The sequence below is a fragment of the Cataglyphis hispanica genome, chromosome 3 (assembly GCF_021464435.1).
Source record: "Cataglyphis hispanica isolate Lineage 1 chromosome 3, ULB_Chis1_1.0, whole genome shotgun sequence".
NCBI lineage: Eukaryota > Metazoa > Arthropoda > Insecta > Hymenoptera > Formicidae > Cataglyphis > Cataglyphis hispanica.
The window spans coordinates 9,480,092-9,504,866 of NC_065956.1; the positions used below are offsets into that span (position 1 = coordinate 9,480,092).

The 24,775-nt window shown below is 42.0% G+C and overlaps 1 long non-coding RNA gene across 1 annotated transcript; it reads right to left on the reverse strand.

The window, feature by feature from the left end:
• Positions 1–5,285: 5,285 nt before the first annotated feature.
• Positions 5,286–23,995, reverse strand: LOC126859371 (uncharacterized). The gene is made up of 3 exons (XR_007688802.1): positions 23,776–23,995; positions 13,682–13,897; positions 5,286–5,431 (listed from the first exon to the last, which is right to left on the reverse strand). It is a non-coding gene; the product is annotated as an uncharacterized LOC126859371 (long non-coding RNA).
• Between the last annotated feature and the right edge of the window lie 780 nt (positions 23,996–24,775).

Consider the following 24,775-nt stretch of genomic DNA (forward strand, 5'->3'; position numbering starts at 1 on the left):
GACATATTATTTATTCATATATTATATGCAAATGTCACGGCAGATATCTTGAATATTACCATATTATAATGGAGTTGAACTTACGTTTATATGCTGAACTCGATATTATATATAACGTCTGCGATCGGTAAAACAAAAACTTAATTCGACTTAATCGCGCTATTACATGTCAGCGTACAATTTGCCACGCCTAAGGATATGCGAGATGCAAGACAGATGTAACTATGACACCAGCTTCGCGCGTTCGCCAGTCAGTTAAAATAATAGAATTACATCTCTCGGAGAAGCTATTATGTCGTGTATTCTATTATATAGCAGTCGTGTAACATCATCTCATCTCTAATTTGCTTGATTTACAAACGATAGGAAAAACCCTCACCGTAATTTCATCGTCATATAATATAATATCGCTATTTTATGCGCGTAAGAATCTATCTTTGTCTGTCTGCGTAATGAATCCCCCGTTCAATATTTATCATCCGATACTTACATTAATTGTATTTAATCGAGAGAACTGATGATTCACGACGTGCAAGCTTATTAACGCTCGTATGTTTGCCGACATCGTCTCCACCTCCACTCATAAGAGAGAGAGAGAGACTGTACTATTAAAACTGTACACGCCCCGCGATATATCGATAGACAAAAGAAAGATATTATGAGAGAGCGCCTTATGACGGATACGCGTCTATATCGGGTTATCAGCGGTGTCTCAGCATCAGACTATAGCATCGTTATGGCCGCGACATTGACAGACGGCTCTCTTACGCACGGTTGACGGGAAACACAAATTGTGGGCGCAGCTGCGCCGATAGTAATCAAGAGACACGGTAGGTAGTGGAGTAGAGTAGCCAGCTAATAATTCTCCCCTCTTCTTCCCCTACCCTTTCGTCCCTCTCATCAGCCTCTCTTCCTCCCTCTCTTTCTTTCTATGTCTCTCTCTCTCTCTCTCTCTCCTATAAATTTATACGCATATGCCCTAGGCTATAGATTAGGAAGAGACGCACGGATAGATATAGAAGAGGGGAGCAGGATAGAGCTAGTGGCACTTGACAGGAAAATAATGTTGATCTAGGTCGATACCTGTCATCCGCTGGCCAATCCACTGTCGAGATTGCTCCTAGTCTTGGATTCACCTCGCTTTACAATGATATTCGTGTATCCCCTGCCTTGTGTATCTGCGCTCGATGAGGACCAACTGTTCGACTCTACTACCATCAATGATGTAGATGCGCTCAAATACAAGTCTGTTAGTTAAAGTGATGGAAAAAATAAAGGGAGAAAGAAAAAGCTGTGTGAAAACTCATAAAATAAATTGATTACTGCACAAAGCATAATTTATTTCATTTATTTTTGCTATAAATATTAATAATGGTTTATTCGACATGTATATAACGTAGCAATATGTGTGTTTAAATATTCGGCATATAATTGTAGGAAACATTTGAGTATAATCATGAATAAAAAGAATCAGATATAATTTTTATATCTATATAAATAATATATATACTAATATAAATCTATATAAATTGCTATCATCTTCGTTATTCTAAAACTGACGTGCATTTGCAATTAGCTTGAAAAAAAAAAAGGTAGACTTGAATACGTAAAAAAATCGAGTTGAAATTATCGCTTTTAAATGACGTGAATAACTTGAACGAGATAATTACCAAGATTATATGACATGAGATGACAGTTCGCGCCAACATATCGCAAATGCTGCCACCGTCAATCTACTTCTGCTTGCTCTAAATTGTTATCTTCTAACAGCGCGTCGAGCCAGATGGTTAATCCGCCGAACCATGCCTAATTCAATTTGACACGGTCTTTCATTTTGATAGTTCGCTCTCACTCTTACTCTCTTCTTTCGTATAATATCTTGTCAACATGCAAATATTCTTGTGAAAATACTGTATTATCAGGTTTCGAATATTACATACCTCCACACACACACACACGCATACATTTTTTTTATTTTGTGCAATCATTCGAGCTAGTTTCTCATTTTCAATCTCACAAATCATATCTTTCAAATAATTTCTTATATATACAGGTGAAATGTAGTATAATTTTATGTAAATATTTGGAAGATTATTTCTCGGAGATTATTATAGAAAAATATTCAGGATGCCTACAAGGTATACTGATGTTTCAAAATAGATAGTATATAAAAAAAAACTACCATTGGTAGAGAGACATAATAGAGAGAACTCGAAGATAGGGCGGAAACGTGTACGGATTAGAATGTAAATTAGCTCTGAGTGCCGTCACAATGCGACCTAATCTCGTTATGTTTAGGAAATATGATGCTGATGGAGTGCTTGTCAGTCAGTTTCGGTGATAGGAGGCGTTGCTCATTGGTTGGGGAGCGACGGTTTGAATACGGACCAGGGGAGATATCATTATTTATGCTGTAAGTGTCCTCGCGGAACTCTCCTTTGAGCCAACACAAAGGCAGGTTGTATGAATCATGGTGGATTCGTCCCGAGACAGAATATTAATGAAATACGCATGTAAAAATTCAATCTTGACATTTGTGGAAAAAAATTGATAAATTTTATACCGATAATCGATCAAATTTTCGCGGATCAAGCGAAACTTGAAAAAGAGAGAGAGAGAGAGAGAGAGAGAGAGAGAGAAATAGAAAGATAGAGAGAGTACACTCTGTTAAAGAAATTAAAACTTTTTATTACATGAATAAATTTTTAGCTACCATTCCTTTGAGTAATAAACGAAACAAATTTCATCTAGATATAATAGGTTATCAAACGTTTTACATACAGCCACCAGCAACAACGCAACATCGTTTCGCTTAAAACGTTCACTTTAGCCGCGATAGAAAAATCCAATTTGCCCAGGTCACGACGGGACGTATGTTATATACAAAGTATAAAACATACCTGTCAGTGGCGCGGAAAGCGGCTCCCACAAGAGTCGGTAATGCACGTGTCACGTGAGTGGCATAAAAGACAGGAGTGATGGAAGGCTAAATAGCAACAGTGTCGTGACATGCAACGGTGACCGAGCGGCCGACTGTCCCTGTCCGCGTGTGGAGTCACTGCGGCGCGACAAGCTGACATGTTTGCACGAAGGCCGCACGCTGATCGCGCACGAGCATTAACAAATACTCTGTTGCCCGCAGGGGCAACAGGATACATTCTACACATGTACAGGATGCGCCGAAGGGAACTTCATCGCGGACAGGTGGCCAGGAATCGTGGCAACGTGTCGACGAGCGACTTGATTTCCGCCGCGTTTGTTACCACGCCAATTAGAACAGAGTAAGAGAAAGATTATTGGTATCGATAAGAACGAACCGCTAGATGCGATGCAAAGTTTCTTTTTTTTCTCTTTTTTTTTCTTTTTTTTTTTCATTAGAAACAGTTACGTACCGTATCATATTACAGTTAATATACACACACGCATACATTACAATTTATGTTCGCTCATTTTTACTTAAAAATTTTCACGCGCGAAATTAACCGGGACAATCAATAGCCGACGAAAGAATTTAACGCAAAGAGTGGCGGACACAAGGCGTTAGCGTAAACATTGTCTTCGGCGTTCTCTCCACTTTACGAGCCCCTGCAGCAGCTCGTCGCCACGTATTTTTGCTCTTCCGTAATGTCTCCGCGCCGGTCTTTTGTTCCCCTCGATGCGGTAGTTTCACCGTAACGTATAAAGTTTGTGTTTTCTTGCGTGGCGTATAGTTGGCTGTTCTCGTTGGCATAAAGCCGGTGAGGTCGCCGGAAGAGCTAGAGGCCGCTTTAGGGCAACATACGACTAGCTCTCCCATTTTACTGAAAACGCTTAGAATGAAACACGAATCGAATATCTGGGTCGAAATATAAATACTTGCTTGCTACAAATAGACATTGACGTGCGAGATATCTCAAGTACTATTATTACTAATTTTACAAGTCACTCTTTCTCTCTCTCTCTCTCTCTCTCTCTCTTTAATAACAGAAATATAATGTAAGAAATAAAAATATACTTTACATATTACTTAAAAAACTGCATTTAAAAAAGAACGTCTAGTTAGAAATACTTTTGCAGATGTGATACAAAAATAACTGGTGCGCGCTCCGGTTATTCGTAAGTAATGTCCTCGCATGAACAGGGTAATTGCTGTCCCGCGACAATAACGAATGACTTACGATTATGCTTTCCTCGATTCCACCAAGTCCCTCCCCCCTCCCCCCCTCCTCGCCCGGAAAAAAAGGAGAGGACGCAATGGGTCGGCGCAAAGCAAAGTAGTGCAATCTGCGAGACTACCGCTTGGTCGTAACAGATACGGCCAGGAAATAAATGTCTGTATAAAGGAGTTGGCAAGTTCGCCGGATGATATCAAGATGCCGTCGGCCAATACTGCTCGGCAGTTTAGTCCGAGGGCGAGACGGCGTTTCACCGAGGGAATGCAACCCCTTTATCCCGCGCCTATCTCCCTTACCCGCGCGCTCCGATATCAAAAGAATTTTGGCTTTTATCCGCTCGGGAACGACACGCTGTGTATCTAATAAAGAGAAATTATATCTCCCGGGTCGGACTTTTATCCAGAATAGCCCCAGCGTCGTCTTTCATCGGCCGATGCTCGTGCCATGTCTTTGGTAACAATGCGAGTTTCACGTACTTTGTAAGTAAGGGTCAAGCGATCACAAGATGATAAGTACTAAAATATCCGTACTTCGTGTCCGATGGGGTCACGCGTGTATCACGGCGCTCGTAAAATTTTAATTTAAGTCACGATTACGATACACAAAAATGGATAAAAAGATAAAAACTTGTTAAACCAGCATCATAGTTAACAAGACAATGTTCCGCGTTTTGCCGTTTGATTTAGAGATTGTCAGAATTCGTCTTACAACACATTATAGCGGCGAGGAGGAAACATAAATTACCGAATAAGACAGGCGAATACCGCACCGGGATATCACGCGTCAACTGGCTAAAGCGCTTGTTTCGGAAGCGAAGAGACAGCGACTGTCGCGTAGCAGATGCTTGGCCGGTTGTGCGTCTTGTTCCATTCCGGCCGAGAGGCAGAAATGTGTCAACGTGTCCGGCATGAAAGACGAATGTCCAACAGAGGTTCTCATTAGTAGACCGCACCCGAGGGACGTCCTAATGTCCCTTCGCGCTTTTCCGCCTCCTTATCTTTCTCGGTTCCGCGTAATTCCATCGGTGAGGAGCCTCCAGGTTCTCGTGAATGTCCAGGGATCCCTCAGCTGCCCACCCACTCCAACGCCTACCAGTTAATCTTTGCATTCATTCGTATAAAGGTCATGACTAATGACCTCGCTATACAAGCGCATAATGAAATTTACTTTATAATGCTAGACGTTTGGCTCTTCTATATACAATCATGTTAATTTCTCGATGAGAACTCTTTGTTGCCAACCAAAAAGATGAATGGGCAAAATTTTCTCCGAGAAATCTGAAAATTCCAAGAACAGGTAATTATTGTAGCGATGAAAAGAAAGTATAAGGCTGATGTTACATTCATACGTGAAATGTTTGTTCAGACGTACCGATTGGCTATCAAATAAATAGAATTCTTGAAATCTTTAAAAATTCTAAAAATTTTTTATTCGATAGCCAATTGCCACGCCCAGTCGTCAATATGACAAATGTAATCACCCCAATCATAATTCAAAGACTGCGTATTTTCAATCTTATTATACAACATTATTCTTAAAGGAGAAAATAACATAACGAGTTTTATATTACATATGTATTTTTTGTAACGATTAAGATATATTTCCTTGCGATTTATACGGCGCAAGAAACTAAAATGACTTTTGCAAATGACTTTTGTATAAGTAACTGAACGTATCTCGTGACGCGATCGATATGTCGAGTCGTGTAAGAGAGGCGAATGAAATATGCAGTCGAACATATGTAGTACCATTTTATATCATTCATCGCACTTGGCCTTTGTGACAATGTCACGGCATGTAAACGGACGAGGGTAACGAAGCAATAACGTATTACAAGATCGCATCGTAAACCACAAACGACGAAATCATCAGTGACGCTACTTTTCCCTCCGTGACTTTTCTATTTGATTCATCATCGTAAAGTCGTAATGTGGAAAAGCAACCGCGTGCAATAAAGTGTAATATTTGTAGAGACAAGCATGCGTCTTCTATGAGGAAACGAGCGGAGAAACCCGACGCTGCATTACGTGCTATTTTGCTCATCGGATATATTGTAGAATATTGTAATGATACGAGTGTACGGGTATGAAACCGAAGACTGCCTTCCTGACAGATGGCATGGCAGACATCTCGCAACGGCAGGATGTACACAGAGAGCGAAAACGATCGCCCGAACTCATCTCGAGAGAAATATGTTTGCGCGCTGGCTTTCGTTCGCCTAGGGTGCTCGATGGAAACACGGTCGTAAAGTGCGCCTGCCACACACGTCTTATCCCTTTCACCACCAGTACGTTCCGAGAGCGCCGCCCATATATTCTCGCCATGATGGCCCCGGAAAAATTTAGAAAACTGCAATTTCACGACGATTGATCGTGACGCGTATTTTACCTTTCTAAAGCGTCCCTAACTCGAACCTAACATATGGTTATCGTCGCTTAACTGTAGATGTATCATGACCGATTAAAGGTTGACTTGATAACGCGCTTATTCGTGATTAACCCTGACATTTGCATTGTATTCGAATAAATCAAGAAGTAGAATTCGTCGTATATGCGCAAACAATAAACATACCTCTACGCATAAGACGATAACGTGACATTCGAAAAAAACAAGGAGCTGCAATGCATATGCGCGCGGGCGTGATCGTACTCTGTAAAAGACGGCGATCCGAACGGTCGGAATGGATCGTGTTTCTCAACGATCGATCAGACTGACGTGCGGTGGCCTTAATCGGCAGCGTGTACACGCGGATCGGTACACGCGTCAGGACGCGACGACGTAGTTAACGGCTTCCAGGAATGGCTCTCTCACTCTCCTCCCAGCCCCGGACAAACGCTCGGCTGGCTCCATATCGAGGCTCCATCTGCGGCTACCGTGCCACGCCGACAGACGTTTCACCGATCGGCAATCTCTGCCGGATTATTATATCTGCCTGTCCACCGCGGGGCTATGATCGCCGCGGACACGCCGGTATGCCGGCCTCATTAGCTGTTCGATGCCCGGCTTAAGCCAATGAGTAATGGGCGGCTGTGCGATGCCGCCGCGCCGTCACTGCTCATATCTTTCCCGACAGATTTATACCGTCCCCCCTCCTCCTCCTCCTCCTCCCCCCTCGTCCCTTTATTCGATGGGCGCTCTAGACGCTGATCTTTCGAGCCGCGTATGGAAGATTGACGAGTATGCGCTTTGTACGTACAAAACCTGTAATTTCGCTCGCGTATGCCATATTCGAACGACGTACTCCATCACTACTCGTTCTAATAGTCTAGCTCCGATAAAAAAAAAAGAAGGCAAACAAAAATTAATTTATACAACATACTATTAATCCTTGACAAAATTACGTCGTTCTATTTCTGTATATCTAAATTGATATCTCAGATTAGATCATCAATAATGTCAATTTCTTTTTATTCGAGAAATTTTACTCCTTCGGAGAAGCATGACGGAACTTTATATACTGCAACATTAGTCACAAATACTTTACAAACATTGCGTAATCATGATATATTGGAGCGATCGTCGCGCGGAGGAACTATGACCGTCGCAGACTCGCCGATATGGCGAGCTCATTAACTATTTGGAGCTGGACTTAAACCAATGAGTAATGGTAGTTGCTCCCATCGTGGCCGCGGCGGTTGCTCGTATTTTTTTCTACGCCGATTTACAGCGCTGAGCGCGTATACAAGCTACGATTATTTATAATGCCAGTTCAAGATCGGCTCTCATGCCGCGGTTCATCGAAATAGGAACAGGCGTAATGGTCTTTACATTACGGAAGATGGCGATATAATGCATGGAACAACAAACAGCTGCATCGCAATATGCTGTCAATGTGCGATGATTGTTTATCAACTATTACCTAAGACGCGCCTACGATTCCTAACTGCGATTCCTAGGAAACACACGCACACACTGTTCGAGATGGATTACTGAAAATTATTATTCCAATAAAACGCTTCGCTACGTACGAAATAGGACCTTGGCGCGTTTTAAATATCCATGCATTCGTTTATTTGTCCGTACGGAATAGTATTGAGCGAAATGGTTATACCATTTTTATTTTATCTCGAATGGAGCGATAATCCCTAAGGATGACTATACATGCATGATATAACAGAAACCGATGGAAACTGCTCACTATACGTACGTGCAAAGTGCCTCTGCCGTCTTTTTGCCATTATCAGGCAACCTATACTTTTTTTCGAAATATTACATAACGCAATATATTTTTTTTTCGGTACTTATCAATGTCCATGTAAAGGTTCGATAAATTGAGCGATAAATTTGCCTCTTGCGAAATCCTGTGCTGTGCGAATAATGTGAGAAATATCTTATCATTCTCCGACGAGGAGAGCCGACAGTGCCGAGGAATTACTTCTTTCACATTTCATTTCGTTCTCGTTCCTCTGAGTGATGCCCAAGATACCGCCCACGCTCGCGTCTATAAGAGCCGACTGATATATCGCCTCGTTAATGTTTCGCTTCATCAGATGTTATGACTGAACATCCTTTACTCTGCCACTGGGTGGTCATTTCTGGCTGCTCTTGTTGCGGGGCCCCGGTGTTATAAATTATAGCGGACGTCGCCACGCGCTCGTAAGTCACACGTTTCGTCTTTCAGGATTATATCCAGTAAGCGCCCGTCTCATCTCCACGATACCCCGCGGTACGATCGAATATTAATCCATTAATATAAATCAGGATAATGTTATATACCGATATGCATTTTTTTTAACATAAACGGCACATGTATTATATCTAGCCTAAAAATTAAAAGTGTGAATAAATTTTAAGAAAGAAATAAATTCTGAGAAAGAATTGAGGTTGACGAGAACCTTGTCTCTAACTGTAAAGTGTATATACATTAGTTATTTAATGTTTAAAGCTGTCATGTAACTTTGGCGGCTTGGAGAGTTTAATCATGGTTTATAAATAATCTCGCTCAGGGCCCCTCATCGTTACGCGGAAAAACATCGCGCTCACAAAGACGCGCCAGGTAATAAATTTGCCGCAATACTTGTCGCAGTAAAATTAACGATAGATTCAAACTATCTGTGCCACTGAAACAACAAATCTTCGTATGTGAATCTCTAAAACGATTAAAGTCTGATATATGAAGACTGAGAAATACGCACCTTCAAAGCCACTTCGAGCAAACTCCGATTAATCTAATCGGCGATTAATTTCATTGGTGGAATTGCCTGCGCCAGCAAAATTCCCAACTATATAATTCGTCGCTTCCAATTTAATCAGCATAAAATTATTTATCGCCCGCGATAAAAATAATCGTTAGATTAATCGCGCGGAGACATTTTTTAAAAAGTTAAAATATATTTCGCTGCAGTTATATATAGTTCTCGTAAAAGTATAATCGGCATGGACATCTTCTTTTAACGCGCAAAAAAAGAAAAAAAAAATTTGGCACGAAAAAAAAATATGGAAACAATAAAGATTATCTCTCGTGTCGCGCTATCGTTCCTCCCATCCAATTTCTTATTCATTCCCTGAACTTGACAGTCAATCTATGCGTATTACGAAGGGATCGTCGTAGACGACGTATTCGAGGGTGAATGCCTTTCCGCGCTGCACACGCACGTATACGTATCCCCACGCTCACGCAAAGGGTCGTACACACGTACGCGCTCAAAGAATAGCGTGGGCCACGATCTCTGTAAAGGCGTCGCCGTTTAGATAATAACGCGCATTTTATCTCCCTCATAAAACCTAATTTATAGCCACATCCAAGTCCATAGGCGTGTACGTACGACCATAGTGAATAGGAAGGAGTCTGACAACGGCAGTGCCGTAATTTCGGGGAAAGTGCCCGTTTGGGATCCAAGTTGTTTCATAAATTTCTTTCTAAAATGATAAAGCGTATCGAGAGATTATGTTGTACACAAAAAAAAAAAACTGCATGAAAGTCATTATCAAAACGTCGTTATTCATTGAAATGTTTATGTATATGATTTAATAGATAATAAATTATTATTTTTTTGTAAAAGTAACATTAAATCGATATTTAAACAAGGACACAATAAAATATTATAATAAAATATTTCAATCTTCAAGAGATTGTTTTTCTTCAAAAATAATCATACGAGGACTTTGAAACGTGACTTAAACTTGAAATAATAGATGATTAATATAGCACTGAATCAATCAACGCGAAAGTAGTTTATACAAATATTAGAAACGCGTGATTAAATTGCAAAATGACCATGATAGCTACGCCACTGAAACAGCGGCGCATATCCGCACAAAGAAAGAAAGAAAGAGAGAGAGAGAGAGAGAGAGAGAGAGAGAGAGAAAGAGAGAAAGAAAGAGGACAAGTCTGCATCAGAAAAGGTCACCGAGAGTGAATAGGACAGTAATATTATATCGGTGTTGAAACTTCCCCCTTCGGCATTTAGGTGACGAAAAATATGGACCGTCACGTGCGCGCGCGGGTACACGATGGCTCGGCGCAGTTACCGACGATAAAGCGCGTACGTGTTTACCGTATAATCTCCGACGGTTGGCGATAAATCCGTGATTTACTCTCATTACCGCGCCTCCGAATGTTACGACTCGTGCTTACGATATACACAGCCGACGGTATAGTTTAATTTATTCATATTGGCATACCATTTTCCATCCGTACCCGCGTCCCACTTATCGCCGATCGAAATAAGGATCGCGACAACGCGCGCGCGACAATAATGAGCCCCATCGCGTTTATATTATTCGACTCTCGAATAATATTCCACAATTGAATATAAATTTATATATCCCCGTGGGTGTTTCTCTCTTTCGCTCTCTCTTTCCGACATATATATATATATATATATATATATATATATATATATATATATATATCGTACAATATAAGTGAATCGCATTCTCTTATACGCGAAAGTTAGAAAAAAAATTGGCGGTCTGCTTTCTCTTTGCCGCGGCGATTCAATTATCATGGTCCCGGTGGCAATGTCATATGGGGATGATGTCACAATGTTTATCAAGCGCGATTGAAACAAAAGTGCGCGGAAAATTTTAATTTCGCGATGAATTTCGCTATAGTGATATTCCACATTCCCGCATTCGCGTTCTCGTCGCGGCTTTAAACGAGAAAAATTCATGCCGGACGATAGGAAGGCTTTGTCAGCGGGATGCAACGAATTTCGCGCCGGCCACGTATCGAGAGTAACGAGAGCAGCACATGGACATGTTACGCGGGAGCGTGGACGGGATCAGTACGGGAGAGGAAGGCGGATTCTACTAGGGAGAGACAAGAGTGTGTAAGGCAACATACATCACGCTTCCAGTTTATGGCTCGATACGCTCCTAGGAATTGGCACCCGCGCCGAGCTTTCCCGCAAATGCAAGGAATGCAGGAAAGGGGGGAGATGCGAGGGCAGGGGGAGATACGAGGCGTTATGGCTCTTCCTGGCTCGTAACCTCTGGTCATAAAGCTACTGCGGGCTAAAATATTGTCCGCCGCCGCGCGTCTCCACGCCTACGCGCCTAGCCGTCGATCTATCTTAATGCTATTACTAGTAATTTATTAGCGTCGTTCCCGGCCGATAAATCGATCCTCCGTGTCTCGAAAACAATTCCGGCCCGGTATAAAGATCGTCCGTAATACCATTATGAATTATAATATATGCCAAGCGAAAGTTGACAAAAGCTCGCTCGGCCACGCGAATAGAATATTCTCGCGACATATGCGGCGATGAAAATTATTGCAGAAACGATGGATGAATGAAATTGGAGGATAAGTCGGATTTTCTATTAAACAGTTCGCTCACTTAGTGACCCCCGCTGATTGCAACTTCGTTAAATGAACGGCAAACTTTTAATTATAACACGATTTGTTCTGTTCCAAAAATATGTATAATGCCAATTACAGAAATGTTTTTCGCTCTTTCACGTGACGGTAAAATGTAAGAATAGTCACATAGCTTACTCTCGTGCTATAACTTGGTTAATAATTTTAATCGGATATGAATTGATTAATTAATTCGATCTGAGAATCCGGATTCGAAATACACATTTCAGAGGGCTTTAACGACGTGGAATCGAAATGTGTAGCGAGAGTGACACTCGACACTCCATGGCCATCGAATAATTCAGCGGCGTAGCCGCGCGAATCCATTTCGGGATCGCGTAAATTTTCACGCGCCCTCCCTCCCCCTCCCCATCGCGCCTCGCGAAAATCCCCCTGGCTGTTACGAAAGCGGCGAATCGGCGGAAGCGCGGCTATCACGACCGACGACAGCGCGGTCGGACAAAGTGTTTCCCGAACGTCGTAAAAACAAAGCCGGACAGTTACGACATAGCCGAGCTCTCGAAAAATATAATCGCAATAACAAGCTCCCTCGTACAATGCGCGCGGGCATTAAGGCGCGACTATATTTAACGACGTGACCGCGTGAGCGGTGGTGCTTCGAGATCTCGCGTGTACACACGCGGACGTGCGAGCGCGCGCGCGCGCAATATTATTATCTCGTGATTCATAGCGCGCATTCATAAACGTTCCCGGACCGTATAACGGAGCGATACACGGCGGCGTGTATCGATTAACGTCGCTTCCCGACGGGATTTACAGCCGGCGACTAAATTATTTAAAGTCTTCATTTGTAGCGCGACGGATGGACGGACACGAGCTGGCGACCACGTAGCCGGTTCTTCAACCGACGGTGTAAGCTTCGCGTACAGTCGGTGGAGAAAGTCTGGACACACCATCACCGAGTAAAGCCGCGTTCACACTTGTCTCGTTATGGTCTTTTCAACATTTTTTTCGCAATTATCAGCGGCATGTCATACTTGTTTTTTGGTCTCAAATTCAACGACATTACATCGTACGATTAATATATATCGTCTAAATAATATATTTGACACATTCTAGAAATGATAAATAGAATAGGTGAGTTTATATGGAAACGATGAGAATTGCGGGATACGAAGCAAAAAATTTATAAATTCAACATGTTGCTTAACGTTAAACGCGAAGAGTGGAAAAACGCGTCGCTCGATGTAGTTACTAGAGTCTATAGACAGATCGAAAGATTGAAACGTCCGTGAAACACCCTGTTACATTCGCACATCTATAGCTAAGGCATAAAACTTTTACAGGCGAGTGTATATACACGACAGGGATCCTCGGAGATTGTGTTGGCGTGCCGCGGCTGCCACCGTCCAACGCCAACGAACGTCCAACAAACGCTCCGCGCTAAAGCGCGCGCGATAGAGACGGAGAGAAAAAGGGAGAGAAAGACGCGGGGGAGGAGGGGAGGGGGAGAGAAGAGGAAGATGAAAAGGCGCGAGAGGTGAAGGGAGAAGAAGCGTGTGTTCCGGGCGTCTGTAGAGTCCTCTCGGCCGGACTCGTGTGTGTTCCGTGTTCCGAATGCACGGAACAAGCGCTGCTTGTCCGCGGCCACCTGAATTATGATCGCTCTGTGCCCACCCTGCCTGCTCGCATGCCTACCTCCTGCCTGCCTTCTCTGCCTACCTACCTACCTACCTACCTACCTACCTATCTACCTACCTACCTCCTTGGCTCGACTGACTGCCCTCTTCTTCCTCACCCTTCTACTTTCACAGCGGCCATCTTGCCTGTGGCCGAACCGGTTGGCTTCTCAAGCTTAAGGTAGGTACACACTAACCAGCCGGCAAGAGATTGCGCGGGTTTATATCCGAGTCATTCCGCGCATGTTTGCCGACAATGCTGAATGTGAATGAACGATTCTTCATTCCAAGTGCATCTCCTGCAAACAAATGAAAATAACGTTAGGAATCGCTTACGTGTCGTACAATTTAATCGTGAATTTCAAACACACGCTTTATAGAAATGATGGTTCCCTGTAATGTACGCGGAATTATATTGCCGCTAGGTAAATTGGTACGACTAAGAGGAGAAAGAGAGAGAGAGAGAGAGAGAGGGGAGGGCACAGCAGCTGTACAACTGCGAAAACACATCCGCTCGTACGTAATAAACTTTTCCCGCGGCAAAACTCGCGCTTTAAACCAACCTGCCGTTATCTAACCCGACACGCGGAGAAACGGGCGTATAAAAAGTGTAGCGAAACTGGCGGACAAAAAGCGAGGCGCTCGCGCGTCGTATGTACATCGCCGGGAGAACATTGTGTCCCGCGCGAGGGATGGTACACAAGGACGAAGTTACATGCATCGCGCCCAGTAATATATACAGCTCTTGCGCGCGCGTCTCAATGGCGTGCAAGATTTATCTTTCGTTAGTACGTCGTTTGCATTGAATAGACACGTTACGGGTTAACGGGCCGGGCCGGCTCGTTAATTGTTCGTTCTCGTCCTCGCGCTTGACGCTAGGCCGGTACCAGCGGCGCGGCGTGACGCTTTGACAAGGTACGCACCCGGCGGCGATATTATTACGAGGAGAGCCGCGCGTGTATGTACGTATGTATCGGCGGCTCTCCTACGGTATGCGAAAAGGTGTACAAGAGAGAAGCAGGGACCGCGGCCCCGCGGCAGCGAGGCGTGGTCGTCGCAATTACCTCGATAGAGTTACAAGACTCGTTTTATGCCTTTCGCACGAATTTATTAGCCCCCCATTCGCGTCAGTTTAATTACGAGCACGACCCGCCGTGATTCCCTCCTCTTTCTCGCCTCTCGCCAATCTCGCCGCTCCGTCCAGCGCGCGCTCCTTTTTTCCGGCGAAAAGCGAGCCGCTCTATTCTACCGCGCGGAGAAAAAAAAAATTCGTCCATCTCCACGCGAGAAGGGATAAGCGGAAATATACGAGCGTGGAGTATCAATCGTACTCGCTTTACGCCGAGAGCGTATATCCTTGAAACTCAAGCGGTAATTAGTTCTACCACTAAACGCTTAACGGAATCCAAGAGGCAGCTAACTGCTTCGCGCCTACGCAACTCAGTCTGTCCTTTTCCTTCCTGTCTCTATCCTCTTCCCTTCCCTTCCCCTTTTCTGTTTACTCCTTTTGGAAACGTCTCCCCCTCTCTCTCTCTCTCTCTCTCTCTATCTTATACCGTCTCTCCTTCTCTTTCTCCATACCGCAGCCAGACCGCTGTTTTCTAGCTAATTGTGAGCAATTAAGCGAGGTAAAGTCAAGGAATATTATGAAATTAATTAAATCGCGAGATTGAAGATGAGGGGAACCGGTGTGCAAGGTTTAGATAAGTATTTAAATTAACGCGTTTTTATACGCTCCGTCGAACATGCGGCGCTGCGCCCGCATCACGTACACTTTGATTTCATTCCGAGCTAATTATTGATATCGAGTTAAGCGGACGTCGTTTTCTTTTAATTAATTTTAAATACCCGCAATCTCTGTCCGCTACAGCGTAAATCGGCGTCCCCGCTTATCTATGGAATATTCACGATGCGTAAAAAGTATCTTCTGTCGCCGCAATACATACGCAGCTTGTGTCCAGAATACCTTATGAGGGACTCGTTTCATCGGCAGATTATGTACCTGGGATGAAATAGTATACTATTTATCTCGTATCGTCGAGAACGTATCTTTTCTCGGAAAATAAACACCATCGCTATATCCCGCGCGCTTATCTTAAATAAATATTCGTCGGCGCATCTATCGGATATATATGACAGGGTGTTTCATAAATTTTCCCATGCGTATTAATATGTTCTTTATAATTAATAATGCGGCTAAAGAAGGAGATACATAAATATATACGATTCAATGGTATCGCTATAATTATTTACACATACACGCGGAAATGAAAAACAAATATTTTCCGTTCGATTAAAACGCGAATAGAAATTTACATTTTCATGCCTTGCTCTTATAACCACAGCGGTATTAGGTGGCAAAAGGGCGGAGAGCAACAGCCGTGAACGTTTGCGAGCGTGACGCTCGCGACATCGAACCGCGGCCCCTCCGCAAACCTGGAAGACAAATCGGCCCCGGTGGGTGCAAACGTCGTAATTATCGGAGGCGGTAATCTCTCGGCACGAGAGAAAAGGAGGAGACGGTGGAGGAAGCAGAAGAGACGCTCAGTGAAAACTGCGTGTGACAGAGTGGCTCGGCCTGTTCACCCTTGGCGTCCTCCGGGCTGGTTTGCCCCCCTTTTGCCCGGAATGTCGGTCATACATTACCGCTGTTAGAACCCGCCAGCACTATATTATTCCCCGGCGCGGCGTGGCGCGGAGCGCGGTAAAACGAGACGGCGATAGAACTGAAGAGGTTGAGGAGAGAAGTGAAAGGGGCGTCGAGGAAGAGGAAGAGAGAGAGAGAGAGAGAGAGAGAGAGAGAAACACGGCTCACTCGGCTGCTGATAAACTACCCTACCCGCGCTCACTCCGCAGGTATAATAAAATGATATCTGGCCGGCTGTATCGCGGGGATTCTGGGCTGCGAGAGCGGCCGTGCCGGCACAAAGTTGCCGCCTGCGCGCCCGCGGCGGTCGTGATAAATAATGCCGCGCGGCCCGAGAAGCGGCGGGCGGGCCGCGTGTTTTGTACCGCATCGCGCCACATCGTGCCACGGGATATCGCGAATCTCGCGCGCGAACCCCGATCGGGGGCCCCGCGCTCTTAACTCGCGTATACAAACACACAAGTGTGTAACACCTCCGTGTATCTTGCGCGACGAGCGCTCGCGGGCTCTCCGTCTCTTTCGTTTCGTGTCGAAACGCGCGCTCCGATAAAACGGATGTTCCGGATCGACCCGCGGCAGCCCGTACGTGCATTTTCTCGTTCGCTCTTCTTCGTTTCATCCGCTCGTAAATCGTGAGACTTATAAAGACACCCCGCGCCCTCCTCCTCTTGCTCCCTCCCTTCCCCCCCCCCTCTCCCGGCGGCTTGAAATACTTATGCCGATATGTCGTGTGAGCGGGCCGACGAGCTGGAAAACGACGTCCCCGGCAATATCACGTCGCGGCGAGAACGCTCGTTCCAGTTCGCACGAAATGTCCTGCGACGTGAATGCGACGTTGCGTGACAGCCGGCTCGTACGCCTTGCTCCGTCGACTTTATCGGACGTAATATCGGGCCCGGAGCGCGCTATGATGGTATCATCCGTCGTTATGCTTAAAGTCATTAGGTTGACTCAAGATTCGCGCGCATATTTTTACGGTGATCTTTTAAGATTCGTAGATGATTAAAGATTGTCTCAATCTGTGAGACAATCTTCGAAGAGACTTTGCTAGTCGAACGATTTATTTGAAATTTAATATCAGTAATGACATATGTCGAATAAATATAAGACACTAATCGATTCAGACCTTGCACTAAGGTTTATTTCTCGATATTATCTGCACTGTAATTTTTTTCACGCACGATATAAGATTATAAGTTTGTATTATTCGTGATTATATGCGGCCGCGCACACGTGTATCATCTCTCAACATTTTTATCTTAAATATTTTTATTTTTTCATCATATTTGATTGTAGATGTACGTGTGCAATGCATGCGATAAAAATCTGACAGCTCAATCGACGAGTTTAAACGAATGAAATCTCTTGGAGATAAATATATATATCGATGCGTATATTCAATCGTTCGCTTAACTTATCCTATACATGCGCCGCTCTTTTTGTGTGCGCGTGATGTTATAAAATTGCTGCATCATTTGGACTCTTCGGAAAGTGTCAACGGAATCAGTTAAGCCATCAAAAGATTTTTGTCGGCCGATAGCGAGCGAGGTCGAAAGGATTCGAGGAATCGGTCGTCAATCAAACGCGGGGCAGATCGTTGAAGATCCATTACCGAACAATGTCCGGTGATTAGCAAACGCCAGTGATGCTAACGACAAGCAAACAAATCGTGGCTTATCCCGGATTACGGCTCCCCGAGGGGTACTTAGGTGCCACGACGAGAACCAGGGTCTATACCCCGGAGCCTAGTTCCGAATATTATACACTGCCCTGTCACTTGCCTTCGCTATGGCTTATGCCGCCCCAACTCCTCCTTTAACCTGTCAGGTGAGAGACGACGTACCAGTTATCCGATGGAGAGAAGCCTTGACGAACGCCATCCACAAGACCGCTCTTGTTCAATCACCACAAAAGAGAAACGCCTGCCTCTGTATTCGTCGACGTTACCTTTACGAGGTACCGAGTTTGGCAAAAGGATAATCGACGGTGTAAGCTGATGGTTTACATCGCGAAAGGCATTGTAACGCCATTATGGGCCCAACATGTGAAATTGATGTACACAAGCTTTATGCTCGTGACTACTATCGCGAGTGATAGCTTTCATAATATACTGGCAAAAATTCATTTTTCTCATAAATTTTCCTAATTTTGAACATTTTATTATATTTTAAATAAATAGCTATTTACTCAAGTTCGTTATTTTGTGTATGTATTAAAATCCAAATGTGTTAAGTACTGCATTTTGATTGAAACGTATGTAACTTTAAGTCAAACTCGTTTAGCTCCAGTCAGACTATCATTCCTTCCAAATTACTACAGGCACACAGACTAGTTTAAATATTTCAACGTTTCCCGTATTTAAAATTTAGAAAGAAACAGTGATAAACCTTTTGATTTATTTAATATTTATCTCTCAAATATTGCAATGCGTATGATTGACATACATATCTTTTGATAAACATTTTGAAATCAGTAACGTTATAGATACACTCAGCCACTTATAGTGTATCTGAAACATTGTTGCCATAATTTTAATAACAATAAGATGAGAACGATGCGTGTCTACGTAAGATTAACACAGTCGTCTCAAAGCCCGTTCTGTCAAATACGCCAAGGTAAAGTGGCAAGCCAAACGAGAGTCGCGTGAATGCAATATGTATTATGCGTATGGAGATAATATAGACCGCCCCGGGGAGGCGGTGGCTGACTGAGTTTATTTCGAAAGACAACAATAGAATGCATCGGTAGAACGTATTGTATGCAGGAGGGCGCGCGGTATGGCTCACAATGCCTGCTGCATTATGTATCGCATGCTGGTGGTTATCTCTATGTGTTGTAATCCTAAACAACTATCCATACACGCATCTCGCTGTGTCAATGGCGTAGCTATGTCTGCAACATAGTATCCGAATCGAAAAAAACATATTATGAAAATGTCCCCCACATGTCTCCTCCCAAAAGTTAAATATTCTCTTATAATATTGTATGGAAAATATTATTTTGAACTTCTTCTGTTCGATCTTATTAAATTACCTTGCTATCTCAAGTTTTCATTACATGAAATGATCACTTTGATCTCTGTTTGTTGATACGACAAAGAAAAAGACTAGTAATGTATAAAAAAAAAATTTTAATAATAATTTAAATAACATGTTTCTTAAATATTTGTATGTGCATCATATTATTTTGAGATAAAAGAGATAATAGAGATATTAATAAAAACGAAATATGAAGAAAAATGATATGCTTCGATTTCATTCTATTATATTTTGTAATGAGGTGCTTGAACTCTGTTCAGGTATTTCAAATAGCAGAGCAGCCGCTTGCTATTCGAACTTAGGAATAACTGAAGTGAAGAATAATGGGTTCTACTGTGTCGGTGTCACTCCGTTTCTCGAACAAACGCGAAATGGCCTCCGTTAAAATCCCTCTGCCCATTTTCGTGCAGCTCTTTCGGATATCTTTAAAGACGCGCCATCCCTGCACGTGCTACCGCGATCGAACAATGTCACCCGACGATTGGCCACAGGGGACCGACAATTTTGACCTCGGCAAATCCCTTTCTGAAGGTGTAGAAACGATCCAATCAACGCCATTGCTTTCTACGATCTTTCGTCTCGACGCGACCACGGCCTTTTCTTGATATCCAATAGAGAACTCGCACAATTTGTATCTCCGTTGGGAGTACATCGTTTGAGCTTTAGACTTTTGACAAAAAAAAAATAAACGAACAGGATGAAGTGTGAGAAAAGATACATATATCTATCAAACGCACAAAAGGAAATGGAAAAATACATAATAGAAAAATAGTTGCTGGTAATCATATCTTTGAAATTTTACGCTTATAATACATTCTACAAATCTCTATACATGTAAAATATTTTTTTCGAATCGCTATAATAATAGCATTATTGAGTTTCGCACGCAAATAAAAGTGAGAATGATGTTTTCAACATTTGCACGCAAATGAAAAAAAAAAAGAACAAGCGCGAAACAAGAAGGGGAGTAAAAGGGCAATATTTTGAGCACAAGCATAAGAAAGAAAATGGATGGATAAATCTGGATGCTCGAGAACATCATCCGCCAGCTGGTTTCCGTCACTCATGCGGTCTCTTTGATCTCTCTCTCGTATGTCTATCGTGCACTTAAGCGCGTTTTCTCAACTTGATTTCGACCCGCACGAAGCATACATCTAGGGCCCCGCCGCAATCGCAGTTCGCTTCCGCCGTGCAAGAAATGTATAACACGATATAGAGAACGTATGTGGATTTAACTAATTTTGAGGCATCAATAAAATTTGTAAATGTGTAAAAAGACATGTCTTTTGCACTAATTTCTTACTTGCAATTATATAAATGTAATTGTTTAAATAATGGAGTAGAAAGAAAATATTGATGTATGTATAATAAATTGAATTTATCATAAGAAATTATTATATCAGAAAACAAATAATTTTTAATTAGATATATTATATTCTGAATCGATATATTGGCACGTAGTAAATTTAGAATAATATAAATAGCATCCTATTATGAATGTCAAGGGTAAGCACACTGACATTTCTGCCAAAAGTATTTTTATTCGTACAATCTGTACTTCGTACCTCACAATTTTCTTCTAGCGAATTTATAGATGATAAATATTGCGGGGGGAAAACGATATATCTTGCATTTCTTGTCATGGTCTGCATTAAGAGACAAATGACAAGAGGAGACTCGGTTAATGGACACATTACAAAATCAAAGGCGTGCAATGCCGACACTCTCATGTTCGCTAATTAAGTCTCTTTCTCAGTCCTTAAATATGGAATGTCTCCTGGCAGCTAGGAGAAACGTTCTGCAATGTCGCTGACGTCCGAGGAGACACAAAACACGCCGGACGCAGGCGCGCGCCATTTATCATTCCCGCAATTAGGGTCGAATATGTGACAACCACTTAACGGAATAATGCAACTAGGTCTGGGCAACTAGTTTTTGGCTTCTCTTAATAGTTCAAAGACGTTGTGCGGAATATAAATGCATCGGTTCTTCGGTGTTGAATTAAACAGGTTTGGAGTCCCACGTTTTACAGGAGCCGCTGCGCGTGATTGATAGGATTTAAAGTCGTAAAGAATGCCACGTAGTTAAAGAGCGATATAATTGTAGCGCATATCTACGCGCAACAAAGTCGTTTTGCGGCCCAGTTGAAAGATATTTACGGATGAGATCAGTTTTATCGCGAATATTTCGAGATAATTAAAGATAAATTATTGAAGTGTCTCCCAAGTCGTAACGGATAATTAATCTAGTTGATGACGCGCTATTACGAGCAAGATAGCAACGCAAAGCGCGACACATTAGGATGCACGGTTTGAAATATAAACCGAGAACACACCGGGAATACGGGTCGACAAAACATAGTCTATTAACATAATACATGTGTCTGCTACAGAAACTTCATGCGAATAACGATGGAAGTAGTAGTGTCATGCCTTCCAACATCACAATTTATAAATAAGTTTTAGTTCCGCTGAAATTTATTTTTTATTTAAAAATCACAATACCGTGATGTCACCAGACAGCGACAAATTTACACTTCGTTTAACAACTCAACAGGCTCAATCGATGAAAAACACTGCACGCAGATAAAATTGCATCATTTATTTTCAAGTTTTATGCAGCTACGTGTCCAATGGCATTAAACAAGATCGTGCGATAAAATTTACACGCACATCGTACAATCGAATAAAAAGTATATAATAAAATCCCAAAACATTGTTGTTTTTATTCGATAGTACTTTTTGATATCTCTAATTTTCAAATATTCACAAAACAATATATTTTTAATTGTAGCAAACAAATAATAAACACATAGGCAAATATCAAGATATTTCTCAAATAATGTATAAAAATAAAAATAGAAAAGTTTACAATCTTTACATCATTAAAATCCACCTTCAAATTCCCAACTTTAAGTTTCAAAATTCTTTAGCATTACACAAATTTTTCTATGTAAAAAATTTACGTAAAAATTTTTAATTCATGATATCGACGGCTCATTCAACTATTCGCGATCGCAACTAGACTGCAACGTGTTCATGGATGTTGCAATATCCAGCATCTGGCTCGATAGCGTAATTTGAAAATGCAATAATGATTGCGGTAGATGAGGGGCATTTAAGGGGGCGGGGGAACAAAAAAGGGGAACGTTGAGAGTGCACCGACGGAAATTCATGACGTCGCGTCGGATCGAAGCGCCGCTGTGCCGCGCGGCGATGGCTAAGCATCCGTAAGTCCTCGTTCCCTTCGCCTTCGGTATCTCGCCACGCCGTCGTGGCACGTCGTAACGAGGTACGAAGGAAGGCAGTCAAGCAGAGTCAGACCAGGCACCGGGCGTCACGCCCGCCAGTCATCGAGCTCGTCAGTCGCCCACGAACGCTTATAAAGATTCTCGCGAGCAGAATGTAGATACGAGCTGTCAGCTCGACATGAAGCATGCCGCCGACAGCGCACGGACAGGCGGCGGAACAGGCGAATCTATCTCTTTTCGTTTCTTCTGATCTGATTCGCAATGATCTGTCGATCTCGATCTTCGTCTTGATCGATCCGATTTCGATGTCCGATTCTGTATCGCCTGACGATCTTGCGATCCTCGATCTTCTTCCGACTACTCGACTTGGATCTTGATGTATACTGAAGTTTTATTTTCTTTTTTACCCTCTCTGTTTTAACTGCATTAAACTTGGTCCGTTTTTCCCTCCTCTATGTGACTCCCATTACGCTGTTTCCTTCTTCTTTTCTTCAATAAGTGTTTACCTCGTTTAGCGCATTCTTTTACTATTGTAATCCATTTAGAGTTCTCTTTCTCCTTCCACTTCATATCACCGCACTTTCCATTCTTACTGCGTTATCCCGTTTTCTTGTATTCTTTAATAATATGTTGTCTCCGATATAATTTCGTTTAAATCGAAACTTCATCTTGATCAAACTTTGTCTTTTCCATCGACTTCTTCATTATTCTTTATTTACAATTTCTCATGCATCCGTATAAGAATATGCATCGACTTCTATTAATCATTATGCCACGATAAAAGCAATATGACAAAATGCTCTTTGATTTCTAATTTGCTTTAAAAGAAAGTTGTAAAAAATTCAACGGTTATCATTACTCGATTTTTTTTTTATTATATGCAGCTTTATTGTAAAATCGAGATATCGCTTGAGAGTTGGAAAGTGAACTTTCGATTAAACAGCTACCTTTATTTTATACTCATTTCAAGATTCATAGGCAAATTAATGAGAAAATTTAATCTCTCTCTAAACGTCAATTTTTATGAAAATATAATTCCATAACTTTTCTACCTAAATAAACATATAACTAATGACAATAACAATATTAGGAAAATCGCTTAAATATGTATATATATATTTGTTATACCCTGGTGTATCGAATGAGAAAGAACACGTTGCATTTTCAGTTTGCCTAGCGAATATGAGATAAGCCAGACGCATTTCCATAAACGGAATGTCGCCTCCGCATTTTTCTACTTACGGCGATGCCACGTTTACGTCGTGACTTCCGCTCCAGGTGTTGAACAGCAGCGCATTGCCAGTGCGAAAATGGAGTTATTTTATGTCGAGCTTATGAGGATCGTTCGAGAAAGAACCCCGCGGAATAACAGCTATCTATGTACCGTTCGCTCTGCGATTTGCGCGCGTTATCTTCCTCCTCCTCGCTGCCGACTACTTTTCGACATTGAGATTGTCCTGACATGTGCAATACAATAAAAGGTAATTGATTTTTGTTTTCATTCTGTCATTGGCATAAACACTGATATCGTAACGTCAAAAATGTTTACATTGCGGCGGAACGATTTATATATTTAATCTTACTGAATATAAACGAATATAATTTAACGTGACTTGAAATTATATTCTTTTTAGAAATAATATTGACATCTCGGTAGACATTTTTCGACTCACACTGTTACTGAAATAAATGCGAAATCGGATAGCGTTTCATATAATATTCTTATCTACGTTTCACATCTAAAAAAAAGCCTTTCTCTCTCATTTGAAAATAAAAAAATAATTTTTAAGAATTCTTTTTTCTGTAATAATGATATGCTACTTTCTCATATAAAGATTATGATCAAAAGATTGAGGAAAAGGCTTCGCTCTTAATAAAAAAGAAAACACATTATACAATTATGTAGTCCAATGTTTATGAGTGTAGTACCATGTAGTTTAGCTTCAGGTTTCGTAATACTATCTTTTTTCTCTCGTATAGATAAGAATCAAAAGTTTCTTATATTCTTCATAGTCAAACATTTCGTCTATTATACATACTCGTTTACAAATTCCAACATTTTTACAAAACTCACAACTATTGTGTTATTTGTAATTTAAATTAGAAAACTAATTGTATATTAAAATATACACAGTATATCATTGATATGTTTTCTGATAAAAAAAAGCATGCTATAATATAATTATGAATATATTTTCTCAATCGTATACGTTTTAATTGTAGCGATTGTTGGGAGAAATCT